The following is a 14,862-nucleotide window of genomic DNA, read 5'->3' on the forward strand; positions in this document are numbered from 1 at the left end:
AAAAAAACAAAACAAACATTAAAAAAAAAATCCATAAAACCACAAAACCACATTTAAAAAAAAAAATTGTAGTGTGTGCCTAAATATATGATAAATGTCTTTTAGAACAAGTAAGTTTCTACGAGAGGGTCGTTGTGCAAAGCTTTTAGTGCTGTCTAGGGATCAAGCACATTTATGTATGTGTTTGTATGAGCATGTGTGTGCAACATGTTTGTGTGTGTGCGTGTGTGTATATTCCTCTGGTATGTCTCTATGTGTGTGCTGTACAATTTGTGATGCCTGAACTGTAGGGCTTCCTTTGCAATATGCAGTACAGGTACGGCAACAGTGACAACATGTTATTTTACACACTTAGGAGTGCATTTGGTAACTTTCTCAAGAACAATCATTACTATATTCCCTACAATAAATAACATGAGGAACGTCATGCTGTTAAGGCCCTTGCTTTATGTCTGAATGATATGACGTGGCCTAACCCAACGCTGTCCCGGTGAATTCGACGGCAACGCGAATATGTTGAATATTCTGTATCGTGCTGTGAGACCAAACGTCGCTTTTTATGCTGCAAAGCTTGGCCGCAGGCTGTTTTGTATCGGTCTGAGACTAGCCTACGTGTTTTTTGAGAGGCGCTGCACCTGGTGCTTCAGCTTGCCGTGCCGTTCGAACAGTTGTGTTGAGTAGCCAAAATGAGAAGAATGTTCTGTTGGTTGCATTTGACCTTTCTTTGGGATAATCAAGGAGATTTTTGGCGGAGAGTCCCGTCTCATTCATTCATGATTTTGTTGGTTCTCAATTGTTGATATTGTCTATAGTTGACGATCCATTATTATCAGCATAGGCGTATTTTTGAACTACAATATAATTGGGGTCTTTCACACTTGGCACGTTTCACGCTCTACTTGATTCTGTCGAAAATCATCAACACTATTACTTGTGTTTTATTGAACTAAATACATTGCTTTACTTCCAGAACAAGCGCGCAACTGAGTCCCAAGTCCGTGTTGCTTTCACATTCACCCGAGTCGCGGCACAGTTCGACTGCAACCAAACCAGTGTTGGCAAGTCTGCAGGTTTCCCGCGGAATTGGGCTACTTTTAAGTCGCGGGTAAAAATGTTAATTTTCACCCTCATAAGTACAATTTCGCCAAAACACACCCCAGACACACCCCAAATCGCATTGGGCTACTTTTGTTGCACAGACCTGATAACCCTGAACCGAACTAGCCTCGGGGTGTGTTCACACTTGGCATGTTTGGTTCAATTAAAACAAACCCTGGTGCGATTGCTCGGTTCATTTGAATTAGTGCTGCCATCCAAACCTTGGTGGGCCGAGACCACTGAAAAGATGGTTCTCGGTCTGCTTCCAAACGAACTCTGGTGCGGTTCGAATGAAATATGAACGCAACACGGACCAAAGACATGTAAACCAACCAAAAACTGGACATAACGTCACAAGACGAAATGCTCAAGTATACCTGTTGTTTCTCGCCATAGTCGTGATGTTGCCCATCACAGTTCGGTATAGGCATCAGAGCCGTGTCTCCTCGCAGCAGATCTTCATTTGTGTGTGTGACGGAGGGCTGTTTTGACTCCTTTACACATTTATTAGCTCTTCACGAGTTCTCAGCTGGTCAAAATACCATCATATGTAGGCTACGCACATACAGTGAGCGCATTTAACAGCATTGTTTAGGATTTTCAGTAAGTTCCATCACGAAATATACGTAATAAAAGCCGACCAGTCAGGTTGTGAACACATCCCTATGCCTTTAGGTTCGCTGTTAAAATGCCAATGTGAACTTTGAGGACTAAATGTTTTTTTTTTGGTCCAAACCAAGCGAACCGAACTACAAGTGTGAAACTGCCAGTGTGAAAGCACCCATCCAGTAACTGTCCATATGAAATCTGAATTCACACAAACATAACGTGACACCAGAGCATATGTCAGGAGTCCGGCCAACCTAAACGTGAACATTTCCACCATTAAAGCACCTAATGAGCGCTACTAGAGAGCAGATAAATCAATATCACTTCCAAATGGTTTGCTAGATAAGCTATATTGTTCAAATACCATCCGTTTGGGTGGGGGGGGGGACTTGCATTGGCCATCAGCTGTGTCTTTAAGGATAGCCTTAATCATGTTTGAATCAAGCAACCAAATGCAATATTGCTTGTGAAGGTGCTGTTGCAATTTCTTGCGCTTATTTTACACAAGGGAAGGGGAAAGAAAAGCAACCTTGCAATACAGTATTGGACGATTGTCTAGTGATGGTTATGAAGGACGTACGTATATAGCTACATGCAAATCGCTGATTTCTCTTCTCATCTCGGTATAGATTCATAACCACGCATGGAGGCGACAGTGTCACCGGTCCTCGTATCAGGCTTCATATATTAAAGCCGTCTCATCTCGCTTGTGTTATGAGGTTTTAATGTCTGATATTACTGTTACTCCGTGTTTGTTCATATGTAAAAAGCGAAAAACAATAACTACGACGACGGGGGGGTGGGGGGGTGGGTCGAGTTTTATTTCACAGAGACTTCGTTTAGCCAAAATTGCGTAGCTTGTGAAAGTGTAAAAATCTGCACGAAAATGTTTAGACACAAATCAGATGCTTAAATGTCATAGTCGTCTATCCATCGCATCTAGACTGGACACGTTCTCGTGGGTTCTCAAAAGCACTATGACGATCACTTCTATGGGTAGTTCAGATAGACTTTTTACAGTATATATTTACAGTTCATAAATGTAGAATTAGCTTTTATTTTTGTTTCTGCTTAAGATGGTAATTTTACAATACATATGAATTTTCTTCAGTGTACAGTATAGATACAGCGTTCTCTTTGCTATTACAGTAAGTCTTCTTTTCTCCTTGCTTTTTAACAAAGGTACATTTTTTTTTGAATTCTTAATTTATAAATAATATCTATTCCTAGAGTATAGGCTTGTGGGCACAGAAAAGACCTTGGAAAACATCACCAATATTTATAGGGGCAAAAGATGTGTTGCTCGCTTGACAGAGTGAATATTACTTGGAACAGCTGAATGACTGGTTTTGTTGTACGCTCAGAGTTTTTCCGTAACATACAAAATATATTGTGCATCCTGTAGTACTAGGTGGGTTTGACGATCTAACGCTTCAGTCGGTCAGATTCCGCCCATTTTTCCGCCCATGTCAGTTAGATTCAATCTAGCATTGAAGTCTTTCATCTTGCAGTTTTTCCTTCTTCTAACAAACAAAGACGTGATATTCTCTACACAACGGTCAAAATAATTCAAAACAGAGTGTCCATGTGTTCATCAGCATCTACAACAGATAGTACTGTAACCAAAACAACACCTAACACTGTACATGTGGAGTTTTACAATGCCTCTCCTTTGTAGAAGAAAAAAAAATGATGAAGTGCCTCTTTTTACAGATCCAAGCTTAATAAAGCTCACAATAATACTGTTATTTTTATTCTGTAATAATAATAATACAGTTAAAACGAAACAATATTCACTGCCTAAAATGAAACACACGCATACATATTTATCAACAGTCAGATAGATCCCTCTGTGAGGCAAGTATGAGGATTACCAGCAATAATAATCGCAACAAAAAAAAAAAAACAGATCTGAAATGCCACAACAACAAAAAAAAAACTTAAAGGACCACTAATAAGTAAGGGAGTTTTATTGTGTTTTAACCCCTGAAATCACCAAAATGAAGCTTATTTTATACTACAATATACAGTGTTATATTGTGTCCAAAGTGCCCCTGTTAAAATGAATAATAATAATTTTTAAAAAAAAGTTTGCATTTGTTTTGATTTCTTTTTTTAAAATCCAAAACCTGCCTTTCGAATTCGACGATTATAAGTCGCATATTTTAAATGCCCTGTTGAAAATGTCTGCATTTTCGATATGCAGTTTATTGGACATTTATGTATGTGAAAAAAACAAACAACAACAACAACAACGAAAAAAGATCGTTCTTCCTATTCTATTTCCTCTTCTTCCTCTCTTCTTCTCTTAGATGCTGAATTTGCTTGAGATGACATCTTTCCTTTGAAAGATGTTAATGCTATATGCTTTTGAGCAGTTGTTGTAATACATAATCAACATAATATTGTGTACACCGTAATCAATATTGCAATGGTTTATGTGAAAAGAGGTCATTGTTGTTCTGTGATTTTGCGAGATTTTACAGACTAGTCTGTAAACTGAAACTAGAGTATAGAGTCAAAGCGAACTGTTTTTTGAAGAATATAACAGAGAAAATGAAAACCTTTTAATCTTTGTAGTCGGTAGACAACCATATCATACGTTCAATACCAAATTTATTTAATCTGTTTTTTTTTTTCTGTTTTTGCCAGAGGTTAGATATGGAAGCATGCTTGTGATAACACACTTTTCTAACACTTCTCTTTCTGCGTTACAGCTCTGAATGGTATTCACTATTGATTATATGATATTCTTCTGCTTGTATCATAGGCTCAAATCCAAAGACAAAGCATTTACTCTATTTATGATGACAAAGTTTGTTCGTTCGTTCGTTCGTTTGTTTTTCAGAAACAATAGAAAATTATACATATATTTACAGGACAAAGTACAATACAGATTTTAACAGGAGAAGCAAGCAAACATAAAATATCTTTAGATGAATCATATATATATGTGTGTGTGTATATACAGTATATATATATATGAAATTTCAGATACAGATACCGCAGTTTCTTTACTAATCACACAAGGCATACTTTTAATATTAATGCTGACCACAACTTTAAACATGACGTGCACGATTTCCACTTTTTAACGGAAAACGCAAGTGTGCTCATGTCGTTTGCATGTTGAGGATGGCGTTTTCTTGGCCACTGAAACCTGAGAGTTCATCTCCGATGGTGAGCCTAGTTGGGATTTGGATTGGGGATAGTTTGCATGCGTCTAGCGACACCCACAGTTTGCAGCAAAGCCACTCGGTTCATTGTATTTACGGGCCTGCAAGGAATGTAGTGAGGGCCGGACAGATGCTGGTGCTTGTGCTGGGCTTTTCTTAGCTGTGCGCTACATGTTTTGTGCTTTCTCTGTCTTCCACAACCGCTGTGTATACACGGAAAGGAATCAGTCTGTCCTGTTCAAATGTCATCTTGTCTGCCTATATGTCAAGATTGATACATGACACCTCAGTTCATCAGTAACAGTAGGTGTTTGTATAATGACTAGCATTTTAATTATTCAAATAATTCATCAACTAAGCGGTCGATTTATGTAACAGATTTTGTTCTGCAACTACAATGCCTGACCATAGCAGTCGTAATGAAGAATTCCCAAACGAATACGTTTATCAATTACTACAGGTTGAATATAATCTGATGTTGGGCCAAAGTCACATTTTTATGCATTTCATGACAATTTAAATCTGTGGATTCTATAATATATTGAGTATTCTGGCAAATGTGCTCAGTTAATTTATTAAATCTAAAGAAATACGCAATGAAATGTAAAACATTTGTAATGTTTCCTGTTTTTGAATGATAACATGGATCACTATGAATTTCTATGATTTTTAATTAATTGCACTTCCCTAAAATAAAAGTTGAATGGTCATTTATAGGACATCTCTAATTAAAAGTACACTAAGTAACGTTTGGCCCTCTAATGGTTAAAAAAAAACTGCATGCATTTTTGTGGAAGAACATTGTTTTGGTTGTGCTTCGGCTCTTTCTCATAATTAAAAGAGAGAGAGAGATTATCCTACTACTCATAAACATTCCTTACTAGGCTTAAGAGATTGAATCAGTTTAGATGGAAATGATCTCAAGCTGACTAGCTTTACCCAATAATAGACACGCTACTTCCTTAAAAATAAAGACACAACCATAATGAAATGAGCCTTCACAATAGATGATGCTTTACAATGAACTCTGTTAGAGAGATACATATGGCAATGTATCTGTTCAAGAAAATACCTTTCTAATCAATCATTTAGGAATAAAAACGCCATCATCTCTGCGTCGCTTTTACAACATTTCAAATCCCTCAGTTCTCGCCATCTCCGAAAACCCAAGCCAATGTTGATTCTTGTTTTATTACGAGCTCTTTCGTTTTTCTCCGGCAGACCCTCCTCTGTTCGGTGTTATTTGTTACACGGAGGTTGGAGATTTAGCTGCTCCATGTCAGGCTTTCTCACTCGTTGTGTCACTCCCACTCCATACACACATCAAAGTAGTCGGAGCAACTTTTCTCTATTTTACGGATATGACGAGACGCGCGGGCGAGTAATGTATGTACGCAATTCCCTGCGAAAACCATCCCGTCAGGGCTTAAATATAAAGTGAATCAGGGTAAAACAAAAACACATTTTGGAAGAAAGTATTGCTTGATGTATTGACATATTATTTCAATTTATTTTTATAAAAAAGCACCTTTCAATTTTGAATGACGGACAACCCTGCTGTTACTGGTGATCTGAGATGGGGTTTTGTTTACTCCTTTAACAATTGCCATTTTGGGGCAGCGTGACTTTTCTGATACATTAGACTCTGAGACCACACACAATCTGACTCCTCTATTAAATACAGACTGTTTGTGGAAGGTAATACAGCTTTGTGGATGGACAGAAACAAAATAGGACTTGACAGGAGAATATGACACAACATGTTGATTGATTGAAATTTTCCTGACATTCATTAAGCAGTCATACCGTATAGGTTCTTTTATGTTTGGTAGAAACTCTTTCAGCTACATGATTTACACATCAATAGAAATCTCTATACAATGTAGGCATATTTACATGTATTCCTTTGGCAGATGCATATAGTTTAGTGTAGCAAACAGATAGATAAACATAGATCATATACATAGCTCTTTAATAATATCTCTTACGATGACCCATTTCACGAAACCTTCTTCACACCGTTTTTATACAGGATTTCAGTCCGGATAATATGATCTGCATGTATGTCGAATGTTTTGATTCGGTGCCTATTTGATTTAGTCCAAATTCATTTCGACTGACCCACAGTGGACGCGTGCTCGGACTTTAGACACTACTCATTTGGTAAGCACTTATATCTGATCCTTCTAATGCCTGATCTGAGTTTAATGTACAATTGAGGAATCGTCATACCCTAAAACACTCCTCTAAAATGTCTAAAGTGAGATTTTCACCTTCATTTAATGTGTGCATTTATTTTACTGCTTAGCTTAAGAAATATAAAACATAACAAAAATGCTATGGTTGTAGACTTTATTCTCTCATCTGTGAAATTTTCAGACATTAATATGGAAATGCTGCAATACAACTGCTCCTTTGAACATGGATGTTTGTGGCCACTCAATTTTTTTGGTTACACTTTATTTTGGTGACCTTGTTACATATGTTACATGTACTTACTATAGTAATAACAGTAAATGATGCATAATTACATGCAACTAACCCTAATCCTACCATAACCCTATAGTAAGTACATGTAGTTACTAAATATTACTATATAATTACACTGTAATAACGACACCTTAAAATAAAGTGTAACCCTTTATTTTAAGGTGACGTTATTACATTGTACTTACTCAAATAAGTACTGAGTAATATTAGTTAACTACATGTACTTACTATAGAGTTAGGGTTATGGTTATAGGGTTTGGTTTAGGGTCAGGTACAAGTAGTAACGTGTAACTACATTACCTTAAAATAAAGTGTTACCAATTTTTTTTTCTTCTCAAATACAGCATGTCAACAAGAAAAACATTTCTATGGGAATCTTTGCATGATATCATAATCATTTTGGCATAGTTTGTTTGCTTTCTTTATTCTTTTATTTGAATGTTTTAACCTTTGTTTTAACCATTCTTATTGTACCAAATGTGCTATTGCTTGAGCAACACAAAGCAAACAAATTAAATAGTCCAAAGCTTCTAAAGTCATTTGAACGTAATTCGTTAAAATACCAATTATTTTAACGTTCATCCACAATATAGACCATGTAGGTCTGCAAAGTTTCTGTTAACACCAAAGAATTATGTGTCGATTTGGACAGAAACACACAATGTGTAAAACTGAAATTTGGTCATATGTGCATCAATTTTCATTCTGTGCTCTGATAACACTGTCGATGGGCAGAAAGACACCCATGGAGACTCCCTTTAAATCATTTTGCCCAATTTTTGATATGATAAGTTTCCTAATATTATTAGCTTCAGCAACATCAAACAAACATCTAACATGGATTTAATTGCACTGATACAAGATAAATAGATTTCATCGTGTTTTTCTTTCTTCCTTATTTCAGCTGCTCTGCTTCGTGCAATGGATGTTAAGATTCACTTGTTATTTGTCAGCATGGACCAAGCGTTTCATTTGTTGCGTTTGCACGTACCTGTTTTGTTTTTTTCAAGAGGTTCATTTACCAAAAATCGACCTTTATAGAACAGCTCTATAACAAAATTTCCAGCAGTGATTTTTCAACCTTAAATGAGATATTAAATCAAATGAATAATGTATTATGGAGATACATGAGACAGTACCACCGTTGAATCTTTAAGGACCAAATTCCCATTTTTCTTTGTAACATATTGTGATATCATATAATCGATGTAAAAGAAGGTGTAATGTGAATATTTGGATGGAAACGCTCATATCATGGTACAATTTTACCCCTTGACAAAAAGACAATGTAGTATCATGGGATGCTTTACTAGCTTATTTCTACTGACGTATTTAGATACATGTTCTGTGCTGTTTAGGTGAACCTAGCTAACGTTTTCAAAAAGATTTGGTATTTTTCACTGTTTAAAGCCATATCTTAAGCCTTGTTTTATTCTTGCACTAGCACATAATTTATTTTCACAAACTTCATTATCTTTTTTTGTTTTTCACAAGTTCATATTGAAACATTCAAACTGAGCAAATGTGGAGCTGTTGTAGTAAAGGTATTAAACATTTTGCAGTATTCAAACGACCTTAAAATTAAAATCTGCGGTTGTCATTTTCATTTGTGTTTGTCCAATTCCTATTATTGTTGTGAAAAATTTGTTTGCTTTATAATACCTGCTGTTTAGAGATATAGAATAAGGTGTGTGTGTGTGTGTGTGTGTGTGTGCGCGTGTGTGTGTTTGCGTGTGTACAAGGCCATTTTATTTTATTTTTTTATGTCAAACACTGGACTAGATTATTTTTTCAAAAAATTTGTGAGACATTATCTGTGCGACGTCAGTCAAGCCAAGCCAAGTCAAATTCTGATTGATTTGAATAGGGCTTTCACAGAATTATTCCAACCAAACACATTCAGTTTGTTCAGCTACACAGGGTTGTCTACACTCAACTGTATCTCAAACGAATTTGACCCCATTTTTAATACATTTCTAATGGCATAGAGATCTATTTTCCCCCACAAAAATCGAAGAAAACGTAAGAATGTTAAAGAAAGTAATTGCATGCTAAAACCACTGAGAGAAACCACTAAACATACAGTAAACCACAGTTGATCCCTGTAGCAATCCTCATTGACTCAAACTCAAATACCACTTCTCAAACCAGAAAAGAATTTTGCACTAAAGTTATTCTTGGTCTTCTTTGATAAATAGCAATAGAACACCGAACATAAACGTGAACCAACCGCGTAAAACAACGAAAGCTTTCTGTGCTCTTAAATTATGCTATTTTGTTTAAGAGGAAAAAAAAAGGTGTGTTTTGCATTATTTGTTTATACAGATACAACATTGAAGGTGTGTGATGATGCTGAGGCTGTAAAGTTAAAGAAAACACATATGACATGTCCAAGTTGTAGGTACATTAAATGAAATGCTTCCCGTTTCCTCTTGTTATCGTTTTAAACAATAATTTACACTTTTTGGGTTTTTTACAAGGAAAAGAAGAAGGGGAGAAGGCAGGCTGTCCCAGAAACATGAAGACACGTTATTTTTGGGTGTTGTGTTTCAACACTAATGAAATATTTACAGGGGAATATTCACACAGGCCGACTTGCTGAGAGATCTGTGAGTCTGAGACCTTAAATTGAGTGCAAACATATACTTATTGCTTCTTGTAATAATATATTGTTGGTTTAACTTAAAAAAAAAAAAGTTACCTTGCTGCCTTCAAAATTTGAATTCATTGAAATGAAAAATTTGAGTTGATTGATTTTAAGTTTAGTCAACGCAAATATCCAAGTTGACTAAACTTCAAATTTTAAGGCAGCACAGACACTTAGCTAGTTAAAAAACTTTCACAAATGTTACCTGGTTGCCTTAAGATTTGGGGTTCATTGAAATAAAAAATTTGAGTTGATAGACTGTAAAAAAAATAGTTGTGTCAACTAATAGCAAGTGTCTGTGCTGCCTTAAAAACTTAAATGTGACAACTTGGATATTTGCGTTGACTAAACGTAAAATTTGAAACCAATCTCCATTGTATCAACAAATAAACTCGAGTTGACTAAACTTACAATTGTAAGGCAGCACGAACACATTTTTTTTAGCTGTTCCTTCAAAGCATTTGTCCGTACTACCATGTTTCTGGGACTTTATTTTTTTTTCGTAGATCAAAAGGCGTGGTCCGGTTTCAACCTACGAATAGGAACGGTTCTTTTCTGATGTCACACACAAAATCGACTTATAATATGTCTGTCCGTAAAGGAGGAACGTGCGATTGAAGCTGGAACAGCAAGCGTTTCTTAATTGCAGGTGATCGACAATAACGTCTAGCAATCATGCATATATAGTGATGGTTTTTCGGTTTCTGGAAATAGTGGCTTTCCTGTTAAAACTGCTTTGTGGTGGTGTTGCTGAGTTCGTCTCGATATGATGCGTGTTAGAGGAAGCATAAGTATGTGCCTTCATGTAATCTTCTTGGTGAGCTTGTTTTTATTAAGAAGCTGAAGCCAGCCAGTTGTGTTTGCACTAAAAACCAAATTGCTTTCGTGATGTTGGTTAGTTGAGCGAGCTTGTCGCGTCACTTTAGCAGTATGCATGAGGGTCAGTTCTAGGGACAGAGCTTGTGTCTTTCGACTTCTAAACTAGCGCAGCTTAGGAAATCCCTGGAAATAAAAGCTCTGTTTCGTTTCGATCACGTCGTCGTGGAACGACTTCATCGCGTCTCGATATTCCATACTTAAAAAAAACACCAAACACGCATACAAACATACAAACCATACGATATTTAACATGTCTGTGGAAAAGCCTGTCACACATTTCTCTGAATCAGTGGGAGTGCATGAGTTCATGAGGTCGCCTCGAGACTATTGGTCATGTTATTATTATTGGTTTGTGTTGCATTTGTAATTTATTTTTGTTTGTTTTGTTTATCGAAACCTAAAAAAGGCCTACATGCTTTTCAGTCTTACAAATGCACCTTATTCTCTCCTGTCTGGAACAGACGGGCCTTGTAATATCTCTAATTTAGCACCTTACTACACAGCATGATTTCACTTTATGCCAGTTTTGCTATACTTCCATGCATATGATTTGAAATAAAAAATAAACCTTATATATTTTGTGAAAATATTTAAAGGGATGTGCCAAAGTTTGGAGGCGATCTCCCTTGTTTGTATGTTTATTATTACTTTCTTTTTCTTTTCCTTCTGCTTCAGTTATTTCAGTGGTATCTCATGTAACCTTTCTTACAAACGTGTTTAGAAAAAAAAAAATATTTCAGCAAACAGTATCATTACTTGCCATTTTACAGTAAGCCCTGTATTTTCACGTATATTTACCAGTGATGTGTATTTGTTATTAAACAGAAAATAGCCGTAAAAGCTTCATTATGTTACATAATATTGTGACTTTTTTCGAAAAACTGTGAAGACTTGCATATACTTTATACAGAAGTATTAAGCCTTAATGCAAAAGACTAAAAAAAAAAAAAAAAAAAAAAACAAGAGTGGAAGAATAACTGATTGTTGCAAAGTAAGGATGATTTTTTTGTAAATGTTACCAGCACCTTTTTTGTAATTTTCACTCTCTGAGGTATTGTAAGTTCACTCTGTTTGTGAAGTTTGAATATGAAGGAATAAAAAAATAGTACTTTCCTGTACATTAAAGGATGGGATGATTTGTGTTTTTATTTCTGGACGAGTGACTGTATTATAGAAACAGCCGTTTCGTAGCATGAACATGGACATATTGTAATGCAGCCTCTGGTGGATTCTATGCAAATACCAATGTCCATATATCAACAGAAAAAACAACTAGTAATACGCTTAAGTGAGATTTCATTTGTGTATTTCTACATATAATCTACATATCTTTTTGCAGAAAAGAATAGAGAAAACAAGCCGAATAGCCTGCAATGGAAATCAGCCATGGACCCATCAGAAAGTTCATCCGAAGAAGGGAGGCATGCAGAACCCGAAACACATCAATTTAGTCAAACGTTAAAGGGTTAATTCACCCCAAAATGAAACTTCTGTCATTGATTACAGAAAGCTCTCAGAATTCATCAAAAAAGATCTTGCTGAAGCTCAAACGTGCTGCGTAACACAAGAATGAACCTCATTGGTTCTTGAGGAAACTCAAACGTGCTGAGTAACACGAGAATGAACCTCATTGGTTCTCGCTGAAGCTCAAACTTTCTGCATAACACGAGAATGAACCTCATTGGTTCTTGCTGAAGCTCAAACATGCTGCGTAACACGAGAATGAACCTCATTGGTTCTTGCGGAAGCTCAAACGTGCTGCATAACACGAGAATTAACCTCATTGGTTCTTGCTGAAGCTCAAACTTTCTGCATAACACGAGAATGAACCTCATTGGTTCTTGCTGAAGCTCAAACATGCTGCGTAACACGAGAATTAACCTCATTGGTTCTTGAGGATGCTCAAACATGCTGCGTAACACAAGAATGAACCTCATTGGTTCTTGCGGAAGCTCAAACGTGCTTGGTAACACGAGAATGAACCTCATTGGTTCTTGAGGAAGCTCAAACATGCTGCGTAACACAAGAATGAACCTCATTGGCTCTTCTGGAGCTCCTCAAGGCTTTGTTCTCTTCTTCTACACCAACAACTGCACCTCTAAAGAGCTGGCTGTCTGGTGCAGTCATAACAACCTGGAGCTTAACACGCTTAAAACAATGGAGATGGTCGTGGACTTCTGGAGAATTCTCCCTGCTCTCCCCTCACCCACCACTGTGAAAACAGTGGAGTCATTCAGGTTCCTGGGCACCACCATCTCTCAGGACCTGAAGTGGGACGTTCACATTGCCTCCATTGTTAAAAAGGCCCGACAGAGGTTGTGCTTCCTCCGCCACCTGAAGAAGTTCAACCTGCCACAGGAACTGCTGAAACAATTCTACTCTGCCATCGCTGAATCCATCCTTTGCACTTCAATAACCGTCTGGTACAGCTCAGCTACCAAATCATTGGTACAACCCTCCCCTCTCTCCAAGATCTGCACTTCTCCAGAGTGCGCAAGAGGGCTGGCAAAATCACTCTGGACCCCTCTCATCCAGCACAGGAACAGTTTCTTCCCTCAGGCAATCCATCTCATGAACACTTGACATTAAACGAGAAACACACACACACACACACACACACACAATTGTACATTCCTTTATTCACGTATTTATTTAACACATACTTATTTACATTTCTAATTTACATCTAATGTACGCGTACTTAGTAATTTGCTTATCTAATTTGTTTATTTTAATTTGTATATAGTGTCTTTGCTATTTTGCACATGGTCTGTATATTTGTATATTGTTATTTTTATCGTCTGTGTCTTGTCTTGTCACTGTCATCCTGTTGCACTGTGGAGCTTCTGTCACTTCAACAAATTCCTAGCATGTGTAAACGTACCTGGCAATAATAATTCTGATTCTGAATGAACCTCATTGGTTCTCGCACGTCAAGCGAACATGCTTGAGCTTCCGTTTTCCACAACTGATGTGTGAGTTGATCAATGTTTATATGTGAATAAAGTTGTGTAGCTGTCAATGGAGGGACAGAAAGCTCTCAGATTTCATCAAAAACATCTTCATCTGTGTTCAGAAGATGAACGAAAGTCTTACGGGTTTGGAACGACATGTTGGTGAGTAAATAATGACAGAATTTAAATTTTTGTGTGAACTATCCCTTTAAGAACATCTTGTCAGGAAAGGCTGCAAGTTTTTAGAAGTAAAGAAAATAAAGTCTCATTTTGATTTCTAGACCTGGAAAATCAACTGCATTATCCAGTAAATCATGAAAACCTGGAAAAGTCAAGCGGTCTTTGAATATTGTTGTGGTCTTATGGTAGCACTTTATTTTACTGTCCTGTCCCCCTTTGTACTTATTATAGTAATTGCAATAATGGGTAATAACTAAGTACTAACCCCTAAACCAGTGGTTCTCAAACTTTTTATACCAAGTACGACTTCAGAAAATATTTGGCTCTCCAAGTACCACCATAATGACCAACATTAAAATATAGTAGCGTAGTAGGCCTATTCTAACTATTCAGCTACAGTTCAAAAACGAGGCAGTTTATTCCTAAAAGGAATATTTATTGTTGTCAGCCACTTTAACATTGAACATTAACACTGCACTGTGTTGACATACAGGTAAATGAAAAATGGAGTTATAATGAATTTAATAAATAATTATTAAATCAAAATATGTTGTACCTAAAAGATAAATAGAAATTGTACTATACTTAAATGTAAAAAAAAAAAAAATATTACTCAAGTAAACATTTAAATTAGAATTGTGTTTTAACATTAATTTATATTGAATTGAGTGATTCCTCTGCGTACCACTAAAGGGATCCTGAGTAACTCGTACCACACTTTGAGAACCACTGCCCTAAACCTAACCTAGTTCCTTTATATTTCCCTGTGTTTTTTTAGGTAAGTACCCGTCCGTTTGAGATCCACTGCTGTAGATATTTTGGGAATGTT

Source organism: Gobio gobio (genome assembly GCF_949357685.1).
Source record: "Gobio gobio genome assembly, chromosome: 4".
Classification (NCBI taxonomy): Eukaryota; Metazoa; Chordata; class Actinopteri; order Cypriniformes; family Gobionidae; genus Gobio; species Gobio gobio.